Consider the following 12,024-nt stretch of genomic DNA (forward strand, 5'->3'; position numbering starts at 1 on the left):
TGTCCCTGCCAGCCCACTGAAACGCCTGGCAGCCAGTCCGGCCCTGTCAGTTAGACAGTGCATATGCTGCTTTAAAGCTATGTGTGTTGTTCACAAATCTCAAGTCACAAAAATTCAAACTTTCATTCAAAGGAGCCTTCAAGTGTTTATTCCTGGCAGAACACTGTTATTGTCATCTTCTAAACTGATGGCTATTCCTAGAGTCCATCAATCTAGGTTAGGGTATGCTGCATATCTAACAGTGCAGCACAGCTTTAACCCCTTGCACGCTCGTGACGGAACCATTCCGTCATGAGCCACGGTGGGGCTGTGCTGGTGACGGAATGGTTCCTTCACGGCCCGGCCGCCCCGCCTGCGCGGCGCTGGTTTCGCACCTGCGCGGCGCGTTCTATTGAGTGGGCGGGGCCGTGGCGGAACTATTCCGTCACAAGCACAGTGCCACCGCGGCTCGTGACGGAGTGGTTTCATCACAAGCATGGCGGTACAGTAAAGCACTTACAAGCAAGTAACGTTAAAAAGGTTACTTAATTTTGTGCTGGACCGGGGCACATTCAAAGTTCGAGCCGACTTCATGGAAGTGCAGGCCGGCTGCAGGACCCATGCGGGCCCAGGTGAACAAAGTACCTTTGCAGGTCGCGAGCAATAAAATGAGTCAATCTCCTCCACGCTGTGAAGGAAATGTGCCAGTTTCTATTCAGACAGGTGAGTCAAGTCGTCACAGTCGATCCTTGCGGTCAGGACCTCGACACAGCACTGCATCATCATCAAACCTCGTAGTCTGGTTTATGCGCTAAAGTTGAGCAGCGCAATCAGGTCCTGCCTTATTGTCAAGTCACGCAGGACTGTCTCTAGATCGGCACTGTGCTGGTGTCCAAGGGCACTACATTGGTTCCGATCGTTGCAGTTGTGATGATGCATTGATTTTGTTGCAAAGCAGATGCAGAACCAACTTCTGAGGCCCAAAACTTGGAGGGAGCACCTTTGGCAGAAGACAGAGTCCAGCAACACCAGCAGGATTGCTGATTAAAAAATCATGCCTTGATTCCTCTAACATGAAAAACTATAGGCCCATTTCTTGCCTACCATTAGCAGCAAAAATATTGGAGAAAGCGATGAATAAAGAGATGATTTATTTTCTGGACTGCAATGAAATTTTTGATTCCACGCAACACAGCTTCAGGCCAAGACATAGCACTGAGTCGGCCCTCCGGGCAGCTACAGGATAGATCAAATCCATTGTTGATAAAGGAAAGAGTGCGGCCTTAGTCTTCTTGGACTCATTGGCCGCATTCCATACAGTGGACCACCCTGTGCTGATTAATCATCTTGAGAAAATGGGCATAAAAGGAGTCGCTCTCAAATTGCTCTCATCTTTTCTCACCAATAAAGAGCAAGCTGTGTTGCTCGAAGAATATACCTCCACGCCTTTTAAACTTCCCTGTGAGGTCCCGCAAAGGCCCTCTTTAAGTCAAACTCTTTTTATTGGGTACATCACCCTGCTTATTCTGCTAATCAGAGCATATGGTTTTCGGTCTGCTCGTATGCCGATGACAAACAGTTAGTGGTAGCATTCTGATCTAATCCCGAAAGAGTAGCCTTGCAGTTCAGCACACGTATGAACAGTATTGTGCAGTGGGTGCAACTGAACTATTTTAAGCTCAAATCCAATAAAAAAGAGGTGCTAATGTTTGGCAAAAGCAACACCTTTTAAGACTCCACCTGGTGGCCATCTAACTATGGTTCCATGCCAATTCCAGTTCAGAAAGCGAGAAAGCTGGGTGTCATTTTTGACAACAAATTAACCTTTATAAAACACTCAAATCAGGTGACCTCCTCCTGCATCTTCATGTTAAAAGCTTTAAAAAGATCCTACCATTGTTACCATTAGAATATAAAAATGTTTATTGTAATGCACTATTCATCGGCTGCCAAGCATGTCTCCTTAATAAACTTCGGACTCTGCAAAATGTGGCAGCAAGAGTTCTGTTGAATCTACCAAACTTCTGCTCAGTTTCCAAGTCAATTAGGGAACTTCACTGGCTTCCAATAAGGGAGTGTATGCAATTTAAATTGCTCTGTTGGGTTCACAAGGGACTACATCAAGATGGTCCATTCCTCCTGCAGGAACTTTTTGACTGGTACTACCCCCCCCCCCCCAGGTACCTCAAGATCTAGTACTGCCAACAAAGTACAAATACCCAGAATAAGAAAGCCCCACTGGGATGTGAGAAGCTCTATGAGATCAATCAGACCTTTAGGAAGGATCTAAAAACGTGTTTTTCTCCTTAGACCAACTGGCCTGTACTCCTTAAAAGATTGAATTGCTTTGTATTTGATTATTGACAATGCTTAGAGTTCTTGCCACTAGTTGCAAGATGCCTATTTGGATATAAGCGTGCTTTATAAAATCGTTTAACATAACATAACATTGCAGGAAGTCTTTTGTGTCCCTGAGACTTCAGAAAACAGGATGCAAGCCAGCAAACCCTTGGAGATCACTTGGAGGGAAGGCAGAGTCCACCTCTCTTTCCTCAGAGTCAGGGAGCAGTAGGCTGCAATGCAACAAACAGAAAAGCAGTCCTTCTAGAAAATCAGTCCAGTTGATTACTTTAAGCAACACAGTAGTCCTTCTGAAAGAGGTTAATTTCAAGATCCAGAAGTGTCTGATTTGTGTGGTTCGGGGATCCAGCACTTATACCTAAAAGTGCCTTTGAAGTAGAGTTGTCATTAAAGGCTGGCTTCTGAAGTGCACACAGTACCTTTCTTCCTAGTCCTGTCTGACAGGCTAACCCTGGGGGCAAAGCAGTGCTTTGTGTATGGACAGGACGCTACCTATTGAAGTATAAGTGTCAGCCCCTTCCATTCCTTCCTGCCCAGGAAGACCCATCAAAATGCAGAGTAATGCAGATGAGTGCTTAGAATGCAGATGAGCCTCACCTTCCTCTGTTTGTGGCTGTCTAGAGGGAATGCACAAAGTGTAGCTGTCACCCAACCCAGACATGTATTGGAGACATGCAGTAAGGCACAAAATAGCTAATAGTAGAGAAATGTACACTTTCTAAATGGGGCATTTCTAAAACAGTAATGTTAAATTCAACTTCACCAGTAAAGAGGATTTATCAAGACCACTCCAAACATATGAAACATGAAAAAGCTACTGCTCTCTGATCAGGAATTGCAGCTTAAAAGAGTATTAAGGAATTCCCAATACTAGCCTATGAGAGGAGTAGGCCTCACCGTAGTGAAAATCTAAAAAAAACTAAATAAGATGTTTGTCACTACCAAGAAATGTAAAACATAATACTACATGCCCTACCTTTTACTTATACAGAACCCTGCTCTTTGGGTCTTCCTTATGGGTGACATATGTAAATAAAGGTGAGTTTAAGGCTTGGTAAATAGTTTAAAATGCCAAGTCAAAGTGTCAGTAAACCGCAAACACAGGATCTGCAATGGCAGGCTTTAGACGGGTTTGAAAGGCTACTTTTGTGGGTGGCACAATCAGTGCTGCAGGCCCACTTGTCCAGATGGCTGGGTTTAAACTGGGGTTGCACGATGAGCAAAAGAACGATGGATTTAACCCAGAGCTCTTGACTGGGGGTGAATGTATGATTCATTTAGCTTTCCGTCCATCATTTGTTTGCGCAGGCCCACTAGTAGCATTTAATTTACAGGCCCTGGATATAAGATATACCACTTTACAAGGAATTTACAGGTACATTCATTATATCAAAAAGGGGTAAGTAAATCAGAACATGTTTAAGGGAGAGAGCACATGCACTTTGGCACCAATTAGCAGTGGTAAAGTGATCAGAGCCCTAAAATAAGCATAAACAAGTATCGAAAAGTGGAGGGAGGCAGGTAAGAATTTGGGAGAAGACCACACTAATGCTGTCAGGTGTAACAGTAATATAACATACCATAACATAGCAATCACAACCAGCACCCATGCTTATCTTGCAGACATGCCAACCACCTCTGGTGGGTCTTGCCACATGTGCATCCACAACACTATCAAACTGAAGGTTAGGAAGTGTAAAAAATAATAAACACAAGCCAACAGGCCTTTTCCATCTATCTTCAATATAAGTGGCATTGCACTCCTAAAATAGTTGTTTCTAGTTCCTCAGTGACATCAGTTTGACCTGATGGCACAAGCAATGATCAGCCAGCTGGTGTTCATGGCTCAGCACAAAGACTTGAACCAGTCTCGCTTTCTTCATGCCTGCTTAGGCAAAGATACTCATACACATATTATGATGGCATTTGGTGTTACTGCTCACCCCACCTGATGGTATGTGCCAAACATTGCAAATGCCACTGTAGCAAGTTTGTAAATTACAAGGTTTTCATGATATCACTAAATGTCTATGTTACTCCCAAGCTTATGCCTGTAAGCAAGAAGGTCCATATAGGTCGTGCATAGGAGTCATTAACTAACAAATCCATCTGACATCAAATTATATTTATTTTCTCACCAGATATGCTGCATTTTGCACAGCATAATGCAGCAGATACAACCTGTATCTCTGCTTAGGTCTCCATTACCAGTAGTGTGCAATCTGTAATAGACCCATTCGTTGAAGTTTCTCGACCCATTGGGATTATGAGTAACACGTTTAAACCTGTGGCCTTGGACATCTTGAAGCAGGCAGTCTTGGGGCAAAAAAGTAACAGCAAGAAAGAGGACTTCCCAGAGTAAACACATGTGCTAAACCTAATTCTTCCAAACATTTTCCATTCTCAATTTCCTAGAGGACCCTGAGAGTTCAGCTTACAATAGTGTTTTGCTGGCCCTCAGAGTTACTGTTGCTGTAACTCTAATGGACTCTCCTGAATGCCTAAATATGGCACATGTTCATGAGTCAGTGTTCTATGTACGTAGATGAACCATGTTACATAGAATGAGATCACGGCATAACTAACGACTTCACCAGGTTTCCACCTCTCAGGGGAGTGTTCTATCACAGAAGAAGCCTCTCAGATGCATTTAGACCTCACTAAATATGCTGTATTCTCTCTGCATGGGGTATGCCACATTTCAATGCAGGAGCATGATCCCATAATGGAAGTCTGCACAAGTCCATCTCCGATGATCTGGTGAATGTCAGTCACCCATTGAGTGGTGAAAATTTGCATTTAGTGCCCCTGGAGCACTTTGAAAGGGTTATTCAAAGTTCCCATTTCTTATGTTTCCCTGGTGAGAGAGGTGGTCCCAGGCTCTGCTAATAGGATTTAATCGTGTGCAATTTGACCTTTGCAGGGGTTGAGAGTGTTTCATTATGATAATGGAATCTGTATCAACTTTTTAACTTCCACTTTGTGGCAATTCACTGCAATCTGTCCCACACAGCCATACATAGACCAGTTTGCGCATGCACGGTGAACAATGTATTTTACATGCTGTAGCACAAAGTGCTGGTTTGTACATGAAATGGACATCTGCTCATCTGAATGAGTAAATGAATTAACTTATAAAGTGCTAGGACCTAACGCAAGTGGTGAATGAAGTGGAGAGAAAAATTATTTAGCACAAACAATGAGTTTTGATGGCTCTGGAAAAAGGGTCATCGTTAAGAATTAGAGAATTTCAAAGGCAGTAGCTAAGGGCCTGATTCTGAAAGGGCCTCCACACTCTTGGTGGAGGCCCTGCCGTTGTGGCGGGGGTCCCACACTCATGGCGGGACCTCTGCCATGAGAAACTGAAATGTAGAGGTCCTGTCATGAGTGCAGGCCCTCTGCCATGACTTCAGGGCTGTCGCCGTGACTGCGGGACAGCCGCCAAGAGTGCAGGACCTCCGCCAAGAGTGCAGAGGCTCTTTGTGAATTCTGAGCTAAGTATAGAAAAGGACCGCATACAGTAATAAAAAATAATCATACAAAGAATGAGAGGATGGCCCTAGACAAAAAGAGAACAGTGATGGTTTTGGGGCGATGGACAATACATAGGGGGCAGGATTAACAGCCAATGAATATAAGGAAATGCCCTTGACACAAAGTCGAGTATTTTATACCACAGATGAGACGAATAGTCTGAAGTTATGGGTCTGCAAAACTACAATACATCTTTTAATAACAACACATGAAATTTCACATAATGACATGAAATTATACTTTTAGAGAGAATCCAGTTTAAGAGTATCACATGACTTTTTAGCTGATACATGCAGAAGACTGGGTTCAAGAGAAAACATGTGAAAATGCTGCACAGTTGCTCACTGTGAAATTTCAAGAAATATCACAAACCAAGAAATTGAGGAATTTCACGATTTTTCCGTGCCGCGTGGTTTTTGTTAGAGACCTGATCTGCATAGGTTTTCCATTATTTGGGAAAATCCATAGCAACAAACTGTGCATTAACGTTTTGTGATACGCTTAATTTTAACTGATCAAGTAGTGTTAAGGATTACAAATAGTTATTGAGATGGCATCTGCTCATTTGATATGGTCAAATGTGTGCATACCTAGAATATGAGGTAAAATATATGGTATTTATAGGCTTAGTTTAGAAAGCTTTATTAAACAAAAAAAGAAACATGGTACAAGGATACAAAACTATGATAATAGCGAATCCACCAGATGACAGTAAAACAACTTACGAAGGAGAGAAAAGAAGTATAATTTATCATAATTTACCAGTAGATAATAATTATAATAGGAAACATAATCACAAAGTACCATAGTGAAATTAGCATTTTTGATTTTGCTTTTGTGTGAGGGAAGGGAGAAAGAAAGAAAAGAAAAGAAGGAAAAAAAAGAAAGGAAAGAGAAGGAAAAGGAAAAGGAAGAGAGAAAAGAAGGAAAGAAACAAAGAAACAGTAGAGAAAAAATAAAAGGAGGAGAAAAGAATAGAGGAAGGTTACTGTCAGTCACAAACTATATAATTAATAAGGCTTTCCAATGACAAGTAATATATAAAATATCACAACGCAATAGTAAATATATGATATTGAAATATAAAAGGCATATAAAGGAATACATAACATTTCATGGCGTTTGAAAAACAAAATTACCAGAAGAGGCACGTAAAGCAGAGGAGGAAACATAATTGGTGAGAGGAGACCAAAAAGTCTCCTTGCCGATAAGTTGCTGAGAGGTGGTTACAAAGGCTCTATCTAGCATATGGTGCTGACAGAGTAGGTTCCACCAAGCTGTAAAGGAGACATTGGAGACATCCTTCCAATTCGAAGTTATAACTTGCAAGGCAATTGCTAAATCTATGAAAGTGCCAATTTTACGATTACCCACCCAGCGTGTGGAAGAACTGCCCAAAAATATTGAGGTGATATCAAAGGGAAAAGACAAGGAACAAATTGAAGCAATAGAACTGCAAACTTTTGTCCAAAATGTAGAAATGTTAGGGCATAAGAAAAAGAATGTGTAAATAAGTACCAGGGGTATTTTGGCAAGACCTGCAATTGGGAGATAAGGCAGGACTACATTTAGATATAATTAAAGGAGTGAAAAAAAAGGTCTATGGTGAAAATAATAAAGTGTTTGAGTAGTACTATCGTTGCAGGAAGTGTGATGTATCCGAGTCCATAGAGAGTCCCAAGAATGAGTAGGAAAAGTATGTTGTAGATCAGATTCCAATAAAAGTTCAGTCTTACTTTTAGGGCGAGGGGATAGAGGGAAGAAAAGGAATTTGTATATGTGAGAAGCCCGGACAACAGGGGAACAGGATGACGATTAAGTATAGGATTCAGACGCAAAAGAGGAAGAATCCGAAAGAAGGGAGAGCTGCTGGGTTATAATCTGCCTGAGAGATCCGTATTCTGAAGGAGAAGCAACCAAAAATTTTATTTAGACTGAAATTCCTGAAGAGAAAGAAATTGCTCTTTAAATAGTAAATGTTTAACCTGTAACACACCTTTGGTAATCCAATCCTTCCAGAAGATGGTACGATTAAAAATGTTAATATATTTATTGTGCCATATAGAGGAATCTTAAAACAGCTGAAACGGAGAACGAGATTTACTGCGAATCGGATGTAGAGTAGATATAAAATATGAAATCGTAGAGGATTTAAAGGAACGGGGAGGATGAACAAAATTCTCCAACGAGGAGAAGGGAAAAGGATAAATAGTGGATTCCTCTAACTTGTGCCAAACTGCCTGGGAGGGTTGTCGATAGATGAAAAAAGAGCATAACTTGACGAAGTAAAAAAGCGAAGTGGTATTGGCGAAAATTAGGAAAATTGACTCCACCTCTATCTTTAGGGGCTGAGAGAACAGAAAGAGAAATGCTAGCTTTTCGATTATTCCAAAGGAATTTACTGATAATACTATTGCGATTTTTGAAAATTTTTAAGGGGAGTCTAACTGGTAACATAGAAAGATAAAAATTAATTACCGGCAACATCATCATCTTAGAGATATCTAATCTGCCCCACCAAGACAGAAATAAAGGAGACCATTTTTCTGTCATTGCAGAAATTTTACATAACACGTCAACCAAATTCACCTGAACAGTTTTAGCAATAGAAGCAGAATACTTAATACCTAAACAAGTGATGCAGTTAGTATTCCATTTGAAGTCCATCCCCTCAAACATACTTCTGAGACAATATTTATTAAGTGGAAGAATTTCAGATTTGAAGAAATGTAACTTATACACAGAAATGGCAGCATAAGAGGATAGGAGATCAACAAAGGCAGGCAGAGACGCAGACGGATTAGATACATATAAAAGAATATCGTCTGCATAAGCAGTACATTTTATTTCAACAGATCTATGTGTAAAACCACGGAAAGTGGGAGAATGTCTAAGGGAATGAAGGAAAGGTTCCAGGGATACAATGAAGAGCAAAGGAGACAAGGGGCAACCTTGACGGGTACCACGTTGAAGATTAAAATATGAAAATTGAGAGCCATTAACAAATACTGAAGTGGTGGGCAAAGAAAACAACAAACTAATAAGAGAAAGAATAGCAGGACCGAAACCATGCCATTTGAGGGCACGCATCATAAAAAGCCAATGAACACGGTCGAAAGCTTTCTCCGCAAATAGAGTAATGGCTCCATAAGGAGTGGAGCTTTGGGATCAAGATGTATGATGTTTAAAAAAGTTCTGGAATTATCAGTTATAGTTCTTCCTTTGACAAAGCCTGTTTGTTCATATACCACTAACTCAGGAAGGACTCTGTTGATATTGAGAGCAAGAACCTTAGCAAATATCTTACAATCTAGATTGATCAAAGAAATAGGATGATAGCTAGCACAGGAAGAGTGATCCTTACCCTTCTTGGGAATTAAGCATATCATAGCCTCCAGAAAAGAGCCGCGGGCTTCCTTACATGATAAGAAGTGCTGAAATAAAGACAAAAGATGAGGGAGTAAAGAGTGCGAAAAACAGGAGTTAAATTCAGCAGTAAAGCCAGCTGGACCAGGGGATTTGTCCTTTGGCAGTAGAAGTAGAGCGGACTTGATTTCAGCAAGAGAAAGATCAGCCTCTAAAGATGAACAGTCAGGAAGATCAGAGTGACAAGGAGGGAGAGTATAAAAAAAAAGTCCAACTCCGTCTCTGATGGGGAGGATTCTGGAGTATATAATGTCTTATAAAAATCTGTAAAGCATGTTAAAATTTCATCATCATTAAAATGATCTACTCCATTAAGATCCATGATTTTAACAACCTTAGAACGTTGGGACTTAACCTTTAAATAATTAGCTAGTAGCTTACCGGCCTTGTTACGGCCTCCATAAAATTTAGAGTTGATCTTAAGCAATGTACCAGACGCTTCTTCAGTAGACTTCTTGTTAAACGTGAGCTTAGCTAGAACTAGCTTCTTTAAGTTATCTTCACTGCTAGATGTAAAATAGGCATGTTCCATATGTTTAATAGAAGCTAGCAGATTGGCAGAATCTTTAGAAAGTTGCTTCTTTTTAGCCGCTACATAATCTATAATAAATCCTCTGGCTGTAGCCTTAAAGGCATTCCAGATGGTGGAAAAAGGGATATCAGAAGAGGCATTCCTAAGAAAGAAATCCGGCACAAACATTTTGAAACGCTCTATGAATATGTTATCTTTAAGTAGATAATTATTGAAGCGCCATCTGCGAGACCGAGAGGAATCGGAGGGAAGATCTAGATTAATCCAAACAGGAGCCTGATCAGAAAGGAGCATGGTCCCTATATCTGCATGAGTCAAATTACTAGAGAGAGGAGTGCTCAGGAAAATGTTATCTATTCTAGATGAGGATTTGTGAGTGGGGGAATAAAAAGTATACTCTAATGTATCCGGATGAGTGATTCTCCAAGCATCAACCAAGCCCCTCTATTGAATTGTAGTAGAAAAGGCTTTTTGCATTTTGTTGGGAATGTATCTGACGTTGGATTTCCTATCTAAAAATGGATCGACTACTTGATTGCAGTCCCCACCCACCAATAAATTAATATCAGGACAGGAGTATAGAATGCGTGACAAATCTTTCCAAAAAAGGACATCCACACCAGTAGGGCCATATATATTTAGCAGGGAAATGGAGGAACCATTGATTAAGAGATGTAATAAATGCCAATGGCCATCTGCATCCTTCTCCTCATTTTCCACAACGAGTGAGTGATTTATGAATCAAAGAAATAACACCATTCTTCCTGTCTTTAGACGGGGAGCAAAATACGTGGCCAACCCATTGTTTTTTAAGGGAATTGATCTCAAGGTCATTAAGATGAGTCTCCTGAAGCAAAGCTATTTTACAATTGAGCCTGGACAAATGTGTGAGAACCCTCTGTTTTTGATGGGATTACGTAAACCCTTCACATTCCATGAAATATTGCTGACATTTTCAGTCATTAGAATAAAAAAAAGCATAATCAAGTAACAGAATAGGCAATTGATAAATGTAAACAATAACTGCAATAAAAGGTGAAGCTTAAGAAAAATAGGATAATAAGAGAAACATGGAAAGATAAAAATGTGAGACAAATACCAGAGAAAACAGAAAACAGAAGAACTGGAATAACGGATAAAAAATTATCATAAAGTATGTAACATAAGCGAATAGAGACAGTGTAAATTGCGTTGCACATAAAGGAAAAGCTAGTGTAAAGTGACAATGAGAGATACAAAAATAAAGAAATAAACACCTAAAGATAAAAAGAGGAAAGAAAAGAAAAAGATGTGAACAGTGCTAGACATGAGGAAGTTGACAAAAAGCCAAGGGACTTTAGTCAAGAAAAAACAAGGTACGAATAAAGAAAAATGAAAAATAAGATGAAAGGTGGAGCCGCGAAAAAAGAAAGACAACTAAACTGGCCAGAGCAACGAGAACAGTCAGAGCAAATACATTAAAACAGACTAGCTAAAACAGAATATAACCAAAAATCTATGAAATATTAAAACACCATGAACATGCAATAAAACACCGAACAATAGTACAAAAAAGTCAAAAGTGAAACAACAGTACTCAACACTTACCAACATCAGGGCAACCGAAGACAATTAGGAGTGAGGTAAAAGTGTAGGGAGGGAAGGAGCGTCTGGGGTAAGGATATATACAGTGAAAAGGACACATCTGTGGGGAGAAACTGGAAGAGAAAAAACAAAGATAAGATAGGACCAATCTATAGGAACATGAACTACATAAAGCATAAAAACAGCAGTAACCAACCAGAACAAACAGACAAATAACAAGCAAAAAGGTACGAATTAGAGATTCAACAGCTGATCCTAAGAACTATTCAGAACTCGTCAAGCCCTTCAAAGTCCATCTCTTCCCCTTTATGACGAGAGAGAAACTGGTGTAGATCTTCTGGATGATCAAAGGAGTAGGACCTCCCTTGTAGGTGACTTTGAAGAAACAGGGATGAACCAAACTATATCGTGCGTTCATGGAGCTAAGAGCCGGGCTAAGGGACAGAAACTCTTTACGACGAGCAGCAGTAGCACGGGCGACATCCTGTGAAAAGAAAACCTTATGACCTGACCATATTATCTGCTTTCCTTGCTTCGCTGCCGAAAGTACCAGTAACAAGTCAGTGTATTCCAAAAACAGTACAATTATCTAGGGTGAGTAGAAGATG

The sequence above is a fragment of the Lissotriton helveticus genome, chromosome 8, assembly GCF_964261635.1.
Source record: "Lissotriton helveticus chromosome 8, aLisHel1.1, whole genome shotgun sequence".
NCBI classification, from domain to species: domain Eukaryota; kingdom Metazoa; phylum Chordata; class Amphibia; order Caudata; family Salamandridae; genus Lissotriton; species Lissotriton helveticus.